This window comes from Eulemur rufifrons, chromosome 9 (genome assembly GCF_041146395.1).
Source record: "Eulemur rufifrons isolate Redbay chromosome 9, OSU_ERuf_1, whole genome shotgun sequence".
Lineage (NCBI taxonomy): Eukaryota > Metazoa > Chordata > Mammalia > Primates > Lemuridae > Eulemur > Eulemur rufifrons.
The window spans coordinates 33,255,769-33,269,708 of record NC_090991.1 but is presented as its reverse complement, the minus strand read 5'-3'; positions in this window follow the sequence as shown (position 1 = coordinate 33,269,708).

Genomic DNA, 13,940 nt, shown 5'->3' with positions numbered 1-13,940 from the left:
CCCGAGCGTGTTTGGGAGCGCCCTCTAGCGCGCAGGATGCTGCACTGCGCGTCACCACCACCGCCAGAGGGGCGGGGTGAAAGATTCTGAGCTCTGTTCTCCAGTGACCCTGGACGCGTGTGGGCTGGTATCGTATCTGGCAGCGCCAGGAGGCGAAAGGGCACCGACTGGGCCCCAGAAGACCTGGGTTCACATCCAAAACTGACTTCATCAGATCAATCTCATCCCTCTGGATTAGGAGCCGAAGCTGGGTGTCCTCCAATATTGCTTCCTCTCCTGTAGCCACCACCAAATCACCATCATCCGGAAAATTCAACTTTCTGAATTTCTCTTCTCTCCTCCCCACTGTTTCAACTATTCTCTCTCTCCTTCCAATCCACCTTCACCCAGCTCCCCCTGTGATCTTCCTAAAAAAAATCTGGCCAAGTCTCTCCTCTGCTTAAAACCCTCCAAACCTCCAGCTACCTCTAGGATATGGACCACTCTCCTCTCTAGGCTGGGTCCTGCCTGCTTCTGCAGCCTCCTCACATGCTGCAGCCCTTGCCTGGACTGGATGCTATGCAGATTTCCAGTAGGTGGCTTCCACACCTTGCCCTCTCCTGCAGTGGCCCTGCCCCTCCCATCCACACCTTGCCCTCTCCTGCAATGGCCCTGCCTTTCCCACTCACTTTCTCTACCTACCTAATTCCTGGTTCTTCAGGAAATTTCTCCTGACCACTGTGATCACCTGGCTGAGTTAGGGGGTCCCTCCTTAGGGCTCTGGCAATGTCCTGTGTGCCACCTGTTATCAGAGATGGTAGAGCTTCATGGTTAAGTGGGACCTCTGGCATTACACCAACTGGGTGTTAATCCTGGCTCTGCCACTTGCTGCTTATGAAACCTTAGGCAATCATCATGTCTCAGTCTTGCCTAGGAATCTATGAGAAATGTGGGCAATAATGGAACCTAGCTGGTAAGAGTTTGGGGAGAATTGAATGAGGAAAGCACATGAAGAGCTGAAGCAGTGACTGGCAGGTAGTAAGTGTCCACTAAATGTTAGCTGCAATTCATATCCACCTTGTGTTGTATTAGTACTTTCCCTCATGTGTCTGTGCTCTAACTCGGGACTGTGAGTGCAGGGATTTGTGTCTTAATCAGCTTTGCATCCCTATGCAAATATCCCCAGAGTCTGAGTGTCTGACACATTGGAGTTGCTCACTCAGATGTCTGTTGAATGAATGAATGAGGCTACTCCAAACCTCAGTTAGCTCATCTTGAAATGGGGATATTAAAGCTTATATCATAAGGGAATTATGAAGACCAAATGAATTCGGCGTAATGGCCTACTCATTTAACAAATCTTAACCGTGTACACCCTGCCCCACTCCCAGCAGGGCACTGTGCTTCTGGGAAACAGACAAGGGCAATTGGGTAATACATACATTAGCATTTGGCAATCTCTAATTCCTGAGTATCCATTATCTTATTTTAATAATGTACATGAGAAGACTATAAGGCACAATGTATCGTAATTCTCCTTTATGGAGGAAGAAACCAAAGCTCAGAGAGGAAAATCAGCTTGTTCTCAGCCACACAGCTGGTTTAGTGGAGGGGCAGACTTTTTTTTTTTTTTTTTTTGAGACAAAGTCTTGCTCTGTCGCCCAGGCTGGAGTGCTGTGGCCCCATCACAGCTCACTGCAGTTTCAAACTCCTGGGCTCCAGCAATCATTTTGCCTCTGCCTCCCTCAGCTGGAACTACAGGCATGTGCCACCACACCTGGCTAACATTTTTTAATTTTTTTTAGAGACTGGATCTCAGGGTCTTAGTATGTTGCCCAGGCTGGTCTCGAACTCCTAGGCTCAAGCGATCCTCCCACCTCAACCTCAGGAGTAACTGGGATTACAGGTACAACCCACCATGCCCAGGTAGGGGGCTGACTTTTTGATTCCATGTCCTGTTTCTTTTTGATACACCCTATTTTTCCTACCTCAAAGGAGCCTATATCCACACAAATAATTATTATATAAGGTATGGCCGGGTGAGGTGGCTCACGCCGGTAATCTTAGCACTCTGGGAGGCCGAGTTGGGTGGATCGTTTGAGCTCAGGAGTTTGAGACCAGCCTGAGCAAGAGCCAGACCCTGTCTTTACTAAAAATAGAAAGAAATTATCTGGACAACTAAAATTACATAGAAAAAATTAGCCGGGCATGGTGGTGCATGCCTGTAGTTCCAGCTACTCGGGAGGCTGAGGCAGGAGGATTGTTTGATTGAGCCCAGGAATTTGAAGTTGCTGTGAGCTGGGCTGACGCCATGGCACTCTACTACCCCAGGCAATAGAGTGAGACTCTGTCTCAAAAAAAAAAAAAAAAATTATTATATAAAGTAGAAGGATAAGTGCCCTAACACACACATCTGTGTGTGAATGTGTAGGGCTGTGTGCATGTGTGTTTGAGTGTGATAACGTCAGGCTGACATTTGCAAGAGCATTCTTTGTGCCTAGGACTGAGTTTTACATATGTTATTTCTTTTAATGCAGTCTTCACAACAGCCTTACAAGGCAGATAATATTTCAGTTTTACAGATGAAGTGATAGAGGTTCAGAGGGGTCAACTATTAAATGACAATCACAGCAAAGAAGTGAATGCATTCTGAAAAAGGTGGGCTCATACCCAGCATGGTGGGAAGGAGGAGGCTGGAAGGAAAAGAGGAATCAGAAAAGGCTCCATGGAGGAGGAGGCATTTAAGTTGGAATTTGAAGAGTGGGTCAGATTCAGACAGGCAGAGATGCAGCCCAGTGAAGCAGAGTAGCAGAGTGAGGAATTGACAGCAGATATTCACTCTGAGGAAGATTTTTTTTTTAAGTCCCTAAGGCTAGAACTCCACAGCTTCATGAGAAAATGAAGCCTGTCATCTCTTGGCAGCCTTTTCCTTAAGAGTAATAGACAGGCCCTGTGCTGAACCCCACCCCCCAAACCAAGTGCCACCTTGTGCCTAGATGTCTGAGATTGTTTGGGGAGCTGCCAAATATCAAAAGTGCCACCAGCCATGGAGAAGCCAAAGATCAGGACCAGGACAGGAGGCAGCAGCTGCCTGAAAACCCATCAGGCCAGTGCAGACACTGCTAGCTCTAGGGCAATCTTGGCAAATCACCACACCTCTCCAAGTTTCTATTCCTCCTTCTGTAAAATGGGCATAATAACACACGGAAGTGTGTCAGGGATCCACATGCCAGAAAGTACCAAATAGCATCGTGCAGCTTCAGTCAACCTTTCTAAGAGCAGCTGCAGCCAGGCGTGGTGGCTCACACCTGTAATCCCAGCACTTGAGGCCAGGCGTTCAAGACCAGCCTGGGCAACATAGAGAGACACTTTCCCATCTCTAAAAACAAAATAAAATAAAATTTAAAAATAAGGGCAGCTGGGTCTCTTCAAGGTTTTTCCTCACAGAAGGAGGTGGATTTTTTTTTTTTTTTTTTTTGAGACAAAGTCTCACTCTGTCACCTGGGCTGGAGTGCCGTGGCATCAGCCTAGCTCACAGCAACCTCAAACTCCTGGGCTCAAGTTTCCTGCCTCAGCCTCAGGAGCAGCTGGGACTACAGGCATGTGCCACCACACCCAGCTAAGTTTTTCTACTTTTAGTAGAGACGGGGTCTCACTCTTGCTCCGGCTGCTCTCCAACTCCTGGGCTCAAGCAATCCTCCTGCCTTGGCCTCCCAGAGTGCTAGGATTATAGGTGTGAGCCACCACAAGTGGCCAGGAGGTGGATTTTTTCTTTTTTCTTTTCTTTTTTTTTTTTTTTGAGACAGAGTCTCACTCTGTTGCCCGGGCTAGAGTGCTGTGGCATCAGCCTATCTCACAGCAACCTCAAACTCCTGGGCTCAAGCAATCCTCCTGCCTCAGCCTCCCGAGTAGCTGGGACTACAGGCATGCACCACCATGCCTGGCTCATTTTTTCTATTTTTAGTAGAGACGGGATCTCGCTCTTGGTCAGGCTGGTCTCAAACTCCTGACCTCCAGAGTGCTAGGATTACAGGTGTGAGCCACCGTGCCCAGCCTATAAGCCTTTAATATATAATTAAGATTACATTTAAAGTCAAGCCCATTGAAAGAGGAGTGGCTAAATAAATTAGGATGTATTTATGCAATGGAACATTATGCAGTTATGAAAGAGAATGAGTAAGAACTATGTATGTTTACCTGGAAAAAAATGTCTGTTGTATATGGCTAAGTAAAAAAATGCAAATCATTGAGTAAGATGCATGGCATGATCTCATTTTTTTAAATTTCATTTTGACATTATTTCAAATTTACAGAAAAGTTGCAAGAATAGAAGGAAGAATTCTTGGATATTCTGGATTTCCCATTTTACTACAGTTGCTTTAACCTTCTCTCTCTCCCTCTTTCTCTCTCTCTCTATACAAACACACACACACACACACACACACACACACACAAATTTCTGAACTGTTTAAGAGTATGTTTACAGAAATGATACCCCTTCTTTTTTTTTTTTTTAATCAAAAGCAAGCTGGAGGCCGGGCGCGGTGGCTCACACCTGTAATCCTAGCATGTGGGAGGCCACGGTAGGAGGATCTCTCAAGGTCAGGAGTTCAAGACCAGCCTGAGCAAGAGCGGAACCCCGTCTCTACTAAAAATAGAAAGAAATTATCTGGACAGCTAAAAATATATATATATATAAAAATTAGGCCGGGCGCGGTGGCTCACGCCTGTAATCCTAGCACTCTGGGAGGCCGAGGTGGGCGGATCGTTTGAGCTCAGGAGTTCGAGACCAGCCTGAGCAAGAGCGAGACCCCATCTCTACTAAAAATAGACAGAAATTATATAGACAGCTAAATATATACATAGAAAAAATTAGCCGGGCATAGTGGCACATGCCTGTAGTCCCAGCTACTCAGGAGGCTGAGGCAGGAGGATTGCTTGAGCCCAGGAGTTTGAGGTTGCTGTGAGCGAGGCTGACGCCACGGCACTCACGCTAGCCTGGGCAACAGAGTGAGGCTCTGTCTCAAAAAAAAAAAAAATAAATAAATAAATATTAGCCGGGCATGGTGGCACATGCCTGTAGTCCCAGCTACTTGGGAGGCTGAGGCAGGAGGATTGTTTAAGCCCAGGAGTTTGAGGTTGCTGTGAGCTGGGCTGACACCACGGCACTCTAGCCCGGGCAACAGAGCAAGACTCTGTCTCAAAAAAAAAAAAAAAGGCAGCAAGCTGTAGTCCATGATGCCCCTTTATCCCTAAATATATTGGTGTGTTTTTTCCCCTGTTTTTCCCAAGTATTAATACAAGGAAATTTCTTATATAACTACAGGACAATTATAAAAGTCAACAAATTACAAATGCTACTATCTAATCTATGGACTTAATTCTGATTTCATTGATTGTCCAACATAATCTCATGTTTTGTTAAAAATATATAAAGGAGGTAAACACATAAATGTGTCTACATGTTTATATGAGCTTAGGAAAAGGTATAGATGAACGTCCACAGTTTTAACCTTGTTTACCTTAAAGATTTATTGCAATGAGCCTTATTACTTTTGTAATAAATTATGAAGTAGAAAAGTTCAATATCAATAGATAAGCAATGAATGAATGACTGAATGAAATCATATGTTGGGACAGATCTGAGATCAAATCTGGTTATACCCGGTGGCTCACGCCTGTAATCCTAGCACTCTGGGAGGCCGAGGCGGGTGGATCGCTCGAGAGCAGGAGTTCGAGACCAGCCTGAGCAAGAGCGAGACCCCGTCTCTACTAAAAAATAGAAAGAAATTATCTGGCCAACTAAAATATATATAGAAAAAATTAGCCGGGCATGGTGGTGCATGCCTGTAGTCCCAGCTACTCAGGAGGCTGAGGCACGAGGATTGCTTAAGCCCAGGAGTTTGAGGTTGCTGTGAACTAGGCTGACGCCATGGCACTCACTCTAGCCCGGGTAACAAAGCGAGACTTTGTCTCAAAAAAAAAAAAAATCTGGTTATACCAATTTAGGACACATTATCTAATCTCTCCAAGCCTGGATTTCCTCAATCATAAATCTGCATCTGTAGGATCTAGACAATGTGTCTCTTACCTGTAATCTCAGCTATTCAGGAAACTGAGGTGGGAGGATCCCTTGAGCCCAGGAGTTTGAGGCTACAGGGAGCTATGATCACATCACTGCACTCTGGCCTGGGAGACAGAGTGAGACCTCTTCTCAAAAAAAGAAAAAAAAAAGCAAAGCAAACAAACAAATAAAAAAAACTCCATTTATAGAAGAAGCTATATTTTTAATAAGGATTAAATGAAAAAATATACAAAGTTCTCAGTCCCTAGAAGGCATTCAAAAAATCAATCCTATAAAACTGTTCAACCTATCTCTTCTTCCACGTTCCCACCTCCTCCCCTCCATTCATTCTGTTCAGCTTCGAACGCTCTCTCCTTTCTTTCCATGGTCACCATTCTTTTCATCCTTCAAGGTCCAGTGTAGATGCCACCTTCTCCAGGAAGACTTGCCTGATCACCCTGACCAAAAGTGAGCTATTTCTGCTGATGTCCTACAGAGCTTTTGGCTACACCGTGGTCCACAGCACTGTGTCCTGCTTTGCATTAGGGTTGTTGGCATGGTAACAGTGATGGCAATGGAACCTGAGGGGAGTTCGTTGAGGGGCTCCAGGGAAAGGATGTCTTTGCTAATCAAAGGCTGTCAAGCTTTTTTCCTGGCTGTGCCTGCATGTGATGCCTGGAACTGCCATCCTGAGACTCTGAGGGAAGAAGACACTTCCTACACATTGCAAATGGCACAGTGGCAAGATGGATTAGCTTGGGTTGTGACACCAGCATCTGCAAGCCACCTGGCAAAGCTCCAGGCCTGAAAAGCCTCATCTCTTGGTCACAGGGCTTGGATCTCACCTAATGGAGATCCTTTTTATATTTATATTGCCAACAAATGTACAGTAGGCACTCTATGAATATTATTTCTTTGCCATTTATTCTACTCAAGTCACCCAAAATATACTGAGTACCTATCATATGCCACACACTAGCCAAGGGCTTGCTAGGAGTAAAATCCATAATCATTATATTAATAACATAGGCACTGCCCATCTCACTCATAAGGCCATGCCTTATTTTTCTGTACCCCCAAATAAACACTCTTTGCTCCCATAACAAAACTAGTAGAAACTTTCAGAATGTACATGCTCTCTTCCTTCACGTACACTTTCCCCTTACACTCACAACATCCCATTGATTGTCCACGGTTACCCCTGCAAATCCTGTCTGTGGTGGGCTACAGGATGGCTCCCAAAGATATCCACATCCTAATCCATGGAAACTGTGAGTGCTACCTTATATGGCAAAAGGGACTTTTCAGATGTCATTACATTAAGGATTTTGAGATGGAGATATTATCCTGGATTATCCAAGTGAGCCCTAAATGTAGTCACAGTCTTCTTTATAAGAAAGGCAGAGGTTAGCTGGGGGTGGTGGCACGCACCCATAGTCCCAGCTACCTGGGAGGCTGGAGTGGGAAGACCGCTTGAACCCAGGAGTTAGAGATTACAGACATCTGTAATTGTTTCATTGCACTCCAGTCTGGGCAAAGCAAGACTGTCAAAAAATAAATAAATAAATAAAAGGCACAGGGCTATAAGGCACCGAAGAGGAGGCAATGTGGCAATGTGACCCCAGGCCACAGAAGCAGAGATTAGAATAGTCATGTAGCCACACAAGCCAAAGAACCTCTGGAGCTACCAGAAGCTGGAAGGGACAAGAAATGGATTCTGGCCGGGCGCGGTGGCTCACGCCTGTAATCCTAGCACTCTGGGAGGCCGAGGCGGGTGGATTGCTCGAGGTCAGGAGTTCGAGACCAGCCTGAGCAAGAACGAGACCCCGTCTCTACTAAAAACTAGAAAGAGGCTGGGCGCGGTGGCTCACGCCTGTAATCCTAGCACTCTGGGAGGCCGAGGTGGGCGGATCGTTTGAGCTCAGGAGTTCGAGACCAGCCTGAGCAAGAGCGAGACCCCACCTCTACTAAAAATAGAAAGAAATTATATGGACAGCTAAAAATATATATAGAAAAAATTAGCCGGGCATGGTGGCGAATGCCTGTAGTCCCAGCTACTCGGGAGGCTGAGACAGGAGGATTGCTTGAGCCCAGGAGTTTGAGGTTGCTGTGAGCTAGGCTGACGCCACGGCACTCACTCTAGCCTGGGCAACAGAGTGAGACTCTGTCTCAAAAAAAAAAAAAAAAAAAAAAAAAAAACTAGAAAGACATTATATGGACAACTAAAAATCTATATGGAAAAAATTAGCCGGGCATAGTGGCGCATGCCTGTAGTCCCAGCTACTCGGGAGGCTGAGGCAGTAGGATCGCTTAAGCCGAGGAGTCTGAGGTTGCTGTGAGCTAAGCTGACACCACGGCACTCACTCTAGCCTGGGCAACAAAGTGAGACTCTGTCTCAACAAAAAAAAAAAAAAAAAAAAAAAGAAATGGATTCTCCTCTGGTGCCTCTCAAAGGAACCAGCTCTGCTAACACCTTGATTTTAGTCCTGTAAGACTCACTTCAGACTTCTGGTCTCCAGAATTGTAAGAAAATAAATTTCTGTTGTTTTAAGCCACTAAATAAATATGTGCAGTTTGTTCCAGCAGCAACAGGAAACTAACACACTGCTCATTTCTCAGAACTCAGATCAAACCTCCAGGAGACCTTCTGCAACATGCCTAGGGCAGTTCCCTCTCCCTGTCCCCCTTCATATAGCACTGTCCACACTGTAGGCCATCATCAGTATCAGGGTTGGTGTTCCTTGACAGTGAACACCCTGTCTCATTCATATCTCCAGCCCTAAGGCCCAGCATAATGCCTGTTACCAGGTGGGGACTCAATGAATGTCTATCGAACCAATGAGTATAGGAATGTATGTGGTCTGATAACACTGGGTTTTTATCCAAGACATCACAGTTGACTTTAGCTCTTGACTTTGACCCAAGAAAAGTAAAATATTGCACAATCCAAAGAAAGATTTTTGTGTTCTTTTCTCTTTACCAAAGCAAGGTTTTCACAACTTTTTAGCAGTAGCTGGGATTATGGCTTAATTCGTTTTTCAATTTTGGACTGTCAGCAAGAGAACACTGATCATTTAAGATTACATCTGCCTGTGTCTGCCATCAACTGTGATCAAGATAATTTTAGTCTACACAGTAGCTCAGAGCAAGTTCCTTATTTTCATTTTGTTTGAAAACCAGAAACATTTATTTTTAGAACAATTTTTCTTAGCCTTGTTTTTTAGTTTGGGGGGTTTTTAATTTTTTTTTTTTTTTTTTTTTTGAGACAGAGTCTTGCTCTGTTGCCCGGGTTAGACTGCCGTGGCGTCGTCAGCCTAGATCATAGCAACCTCAAACTCCTGGGCTCAAGCGATCCTTCTGCCTCAGCCTCCCGAGTAGCTGGGACTACAGGCATGTGCCACCATGCCCAGCTAATTTTTCTATATGTATATTTTTAGCTGTCCATATGATTTCTTTCTATTTGTAGTAGAGACGAGGTCTCACTCTTGCTCAGGCTGGTCTCAAACTCCTGACCTCAAGCGATCCTCCCACCTCTGCCTCCCCCTCCCAGAGTGCTAGGATTACAAGCGTGAGCCATTGCGCACAGCCGGGTTTTTAATTTTTGTTGTTGCTGTTTGTTTTGGGTTTTTTTTTTGTATTAACTGTAGGATCTAATTGGCCTGATTGGCAGAGTATAAGCATTATATTCCAGGTCATTTTATTCTCTTTGAAAATTAAAACTCCCTTTCTCATCCTCCTCCCGGTTCTTCTTTCTGTGTCAGCAGAGCCTCTCCTTTTTTCCCACCTGTCCTTCATGATCACTGCACTTCTTCTTAGACAGCTCCCTTCTCAGACATACAGTGAAGGAAATTCTTTAAAAGGGCCATTTTTCATATACTACTTAGAAACAGTCCATTATAACAGAGAGCTATGAAAAATTGCACCCGAGAAAAGAGATCTGCTCAAGGTCATGGACAGAAAATGCAGCAGGGCTGGATTCTTTCCAGGTCTGATGCCAAAGCTGACTTTAAGCTTAAGCAACCGCTTTGCACTCATTTTTTTTATAGTGAAAACATCATGGAACACTTTAGTCCTTGTAACTTTTCTTTCTGCAGGCTTGAACTCCTGGGCTCAAGCAATCCTTCCTGCCTCGGCCTCCCAGTGCTGGGATTACAGGCGTGAGCCACCGTGCTGAGCCCCTGTAACTGTTTGATGGCATTAGTTAGGAAAGCTCTCTCAGGCCTGTCAATAAAATAAAATGTATTAGGATAAAACATATATCTAATTTATATAATACCTGGATATGAAAAAAGAAAAATATGTACCCCACCTTAGAAAATAAAACAAGACGCCAGGCACAGTGACTCACGCAAGTCACTTGGAGCAAGACTCTGTCTCAAAAAAATAAAAAAATAAAAAATAAAATAAGACAAAAAAAAATAAAACAAGAAACAGCTTTGTAACAAAAAGCAAAAGTTCTCTTCCTCCTGGTCCTATGCTCCAAAGAAAAGATTTTTTTTTTTAATTGTGGTAAAATAGGCATAAATAAAATTTACCTTTTTTTTTTTTTTTTTTTGAGACAGAGTCTAATTCTCTTGCCTGGGCTAGAGTGCTGTGGTGTCAGCAACCTTAAACTCCTGGGCTCAAGCGATCCTTTGCCTCAGCCTCCCGTGTAGCTGGGACTACAGGCATGTGCCACCATGCCCAGCTAATGTTTTCTATTTTTAGTTGTTTGGCTAATTTCTTTCTATTTTTCGTAGAGATGGGGTCTCACTCTTGCTCAGGCTGGTCTCGAACTCCTGAGCTCAAGCAGTCCTCCCACCTTGGACTCCCGGAGTGCTAGGATTACAGGTGTGAGCCACTGCACCCAGCCAAAATTTACCTTTTTAACCACTTTTAGGTGTACAGTTCACTGGCATTAAATATATTCACATTGGTATGCAACCATCACCACCATCCATCTCCAAAACTTTTTTATCTTCTCAAACTAAAACTCTATACCCATTGAACAATACCCATTTCCCTCTGCCCCAGCCTCTGGCAACCACCATTCTGTCTGTCTCTGTGAATTTTTTTTTTTTTTTTTTTTGAGACAGAGTCTCACTCTGTTGCCCGGGCTAGAGTGCCGTGGCATCGGCTCAGCTCACAGCAACCTCAAACTCCTGGGCTTAAGGAATCCTTCTGCCTCAGCCTCCCGAGTAGCTGGGACTACAGGTGTGCGCCACCATGCCCCGCTAGTTTTTTTCTCTATATATTTTTAGCTGTCCAGATCATTTCTTTCTATTTTTAGTAGAGATGGGATTTCGTTCTTGCTCAGGCTGGTCTTGAACTCCTGACCTCAAGCGATCCACCCACCTCAGCCTCCCAGAGTGCTAGGATTACAGGCGTGAGCCACCGCGCCTGGCCCCACTGCTCCTTGCTTCTCAACTATTATCAGGTGTAACTTCGGAGGTCAGTAACATATTCTGTTCCCTAATTGTGATTAAGTCTTCTGGACTTCATTCATAGGTTGATACTATGAATTTAAAAAAATCAGTAAATGATGTTTACATTTTCAGCCTGTTTTTGAAGCACAGAAGGAAAGGATATTGTTAAGGGGAAGGAAATAAGAGCTTTCTCAGGGTAGCCAATGGCATGAGCAAAAGCACATGGACCATAAATCATGCAAATCATGTGTAGCATGCACAGCAGATGTGCTAACTCAGGTAGAAAGCCCCTTGGTGGGCAATGGGGAATTGAGTTGGTTGAAGGGAGGGGAAGGGAAGTTGGAGGGCCTGGATGGACTATGTGCTGGGTTCTCCACTTCCCTATACTGGCCCAACAATGCTGAGTTAACATGATCCTGGTACTATGACTCAGGGACTTCCATATCAGCCATCTTGACTTCTCCTTCCCAGCCCCTCTTCCCCATCCATAGTGTCTACCAGGGCTTTGCTTATTCCTGCTCCTACCAAAGCTATGCAATTACTAACACAGAGGAAGGTCTCAGAGTGAAGACACAAGAGAACAGAGAGGATGGAGAAAGAAGCAATCACTGAAAACTGGCCAACTGGCAGTTTTGTGCTGCCTACTGAACTCTTTCCCCCAATCCTTTCTGTGAGATTGATATTATCATCCCGATTTACAGATAATGACTGAGGCTGGAGAGGCCCTGTGCTTGCACAAAGCCACAAGGCAAGTATGGGCAGAGCCTTGGCCCATGCTTAAGAGGCTGAAGCTCTCTGGGACTCATTTTCTTCATCCATAAGACACATTCCAAGGCATGCCTGCTCCTTGCATGGTGTCTCCTTGAAGATCCCGGCATGTAGGAGATATCCGGAAATTGGTAGCTGTGATTCCGTGGCATGTGTGCCTGGGAAGAGTCAGGAAAGCCTAGTGTCTTGGAAAGCCAAAGCCGGAGCAAAGTTGAAGGAGGAACTCATTTCTCTCTCCCCCCAGGACTGACCCTCAAACTAGCAAAGAGAGTGGAAGGACCTACAAGATCAGTATCTACCCCTCACCTCACAGGCCCAGAGAGGGGCAACAATTTACCCAGCGTCACCCAGCAAGCTAATGGCTGAGCCTGCTGGGCAGGGCTGGGACCCCAGACTTGGGATACTCCCCAGCACCCCACATTCCTTGGGTCAGCTATCAAAGACAGTCTAATCAGAAAGGCTCATACTTGCAATCTCTCCTCATGATCTTTTTGTTTCTATGTCTTCCTTCCTGCCCCAACCCCACAGGAGCCTGAAGTGTGGGGACCCTCCCCAGGAGCCAGGGTAACAGGGAGGTTTGAGGTCACTGTCAAGATTATAAAGAGGAGGAGCGTGGAAACCTCCTCATGACCCACGGTCATTGAGCCAAAGTTCCAGATAAGGGCAAAGGTCTCCTCAGGCCAGGCTCCACCCTCAGTCGCCTCTTCTGCTTGGAGGGGGTTACTTCATCCCCTCCAGATCAAGAGAGGGGAGGCCAGCCTGCCTGGCCTTTCCCCCATTCTCCTCCTCTTCTCTGGAGGAAAGGTCAAGACTGGGCCAAAACAGTGTGGACCCGGAACCTACGGAAACCGTTCCACTCTTTGGGGCCCAGCGCCACCTTTCCCAGCCAGTAGCAGAGATGGACAGTCACCTTCTCTCTGTCCTGCAGCTCTGCCCAGGTCTCAGCATCTCACCTGCATCTGGGCTTCAGGGGACCTAAGGAGGGGCTGGAGAGACAACGAGAGGTCGCGGGCTGAGCCGTAAGGTTGCTTTCCAGTCACGCAGGGGCAGCACAGGGAATTGTACGTTAGGCCCAACGCTGGGACTGGCAGATGAGGGGTGAAATACACAGGTCCCCGGTCCCTGAGGCCACCTTACTTGGTGCATAGCGGGGTAGGGATGGGAGGATGCCGCGTGTGAGATGGGATTACCAATCAGCGTCCCTTCTGAAGTTGACATCCGGCCTCAGCCGGACTCTGCCCCGGACTCTGTGCCAGAGGACCCAGAGGGGGCTCACCTGCGGCATCCTTTGTCCCATCTGCCTCCCCACCCCCTGCGGGCCCTCTGCTCCAGCTGGCATGCCTCAGGGGCCCCTTTGGCCTCTGGCTCACAGCTCGGGGGAGGAGGGGATAGCACGTGACCCACGCGCTAAACCCAGCAGGGCATGGACAGGTCTCGGCCTTGCCATCTGGCCTCGCAAGACGCCGCTGGCTCTCCCTCTGTGAAATCAACAAACTTTTGCGCCCTCAACGTCCAGGCCCCTGAGGGTTGGGAGGGAGACCTGCAGCCCGGGCCTTTGGATCCAGAAGGAAACCAGGGCAATTCTTCGAGGGTGGGAGAGGAAAGGCCTCGGGTCCGAGGGGAAGGTGGCCCTGGTGCAGAGTCGCCACCTCCGCGCCTCGCCCCGCCCCTCCAGGACCAAGTCCTCCGCACAGGCTACCCTCCCCGCCTCTCCGCCCGCTCTG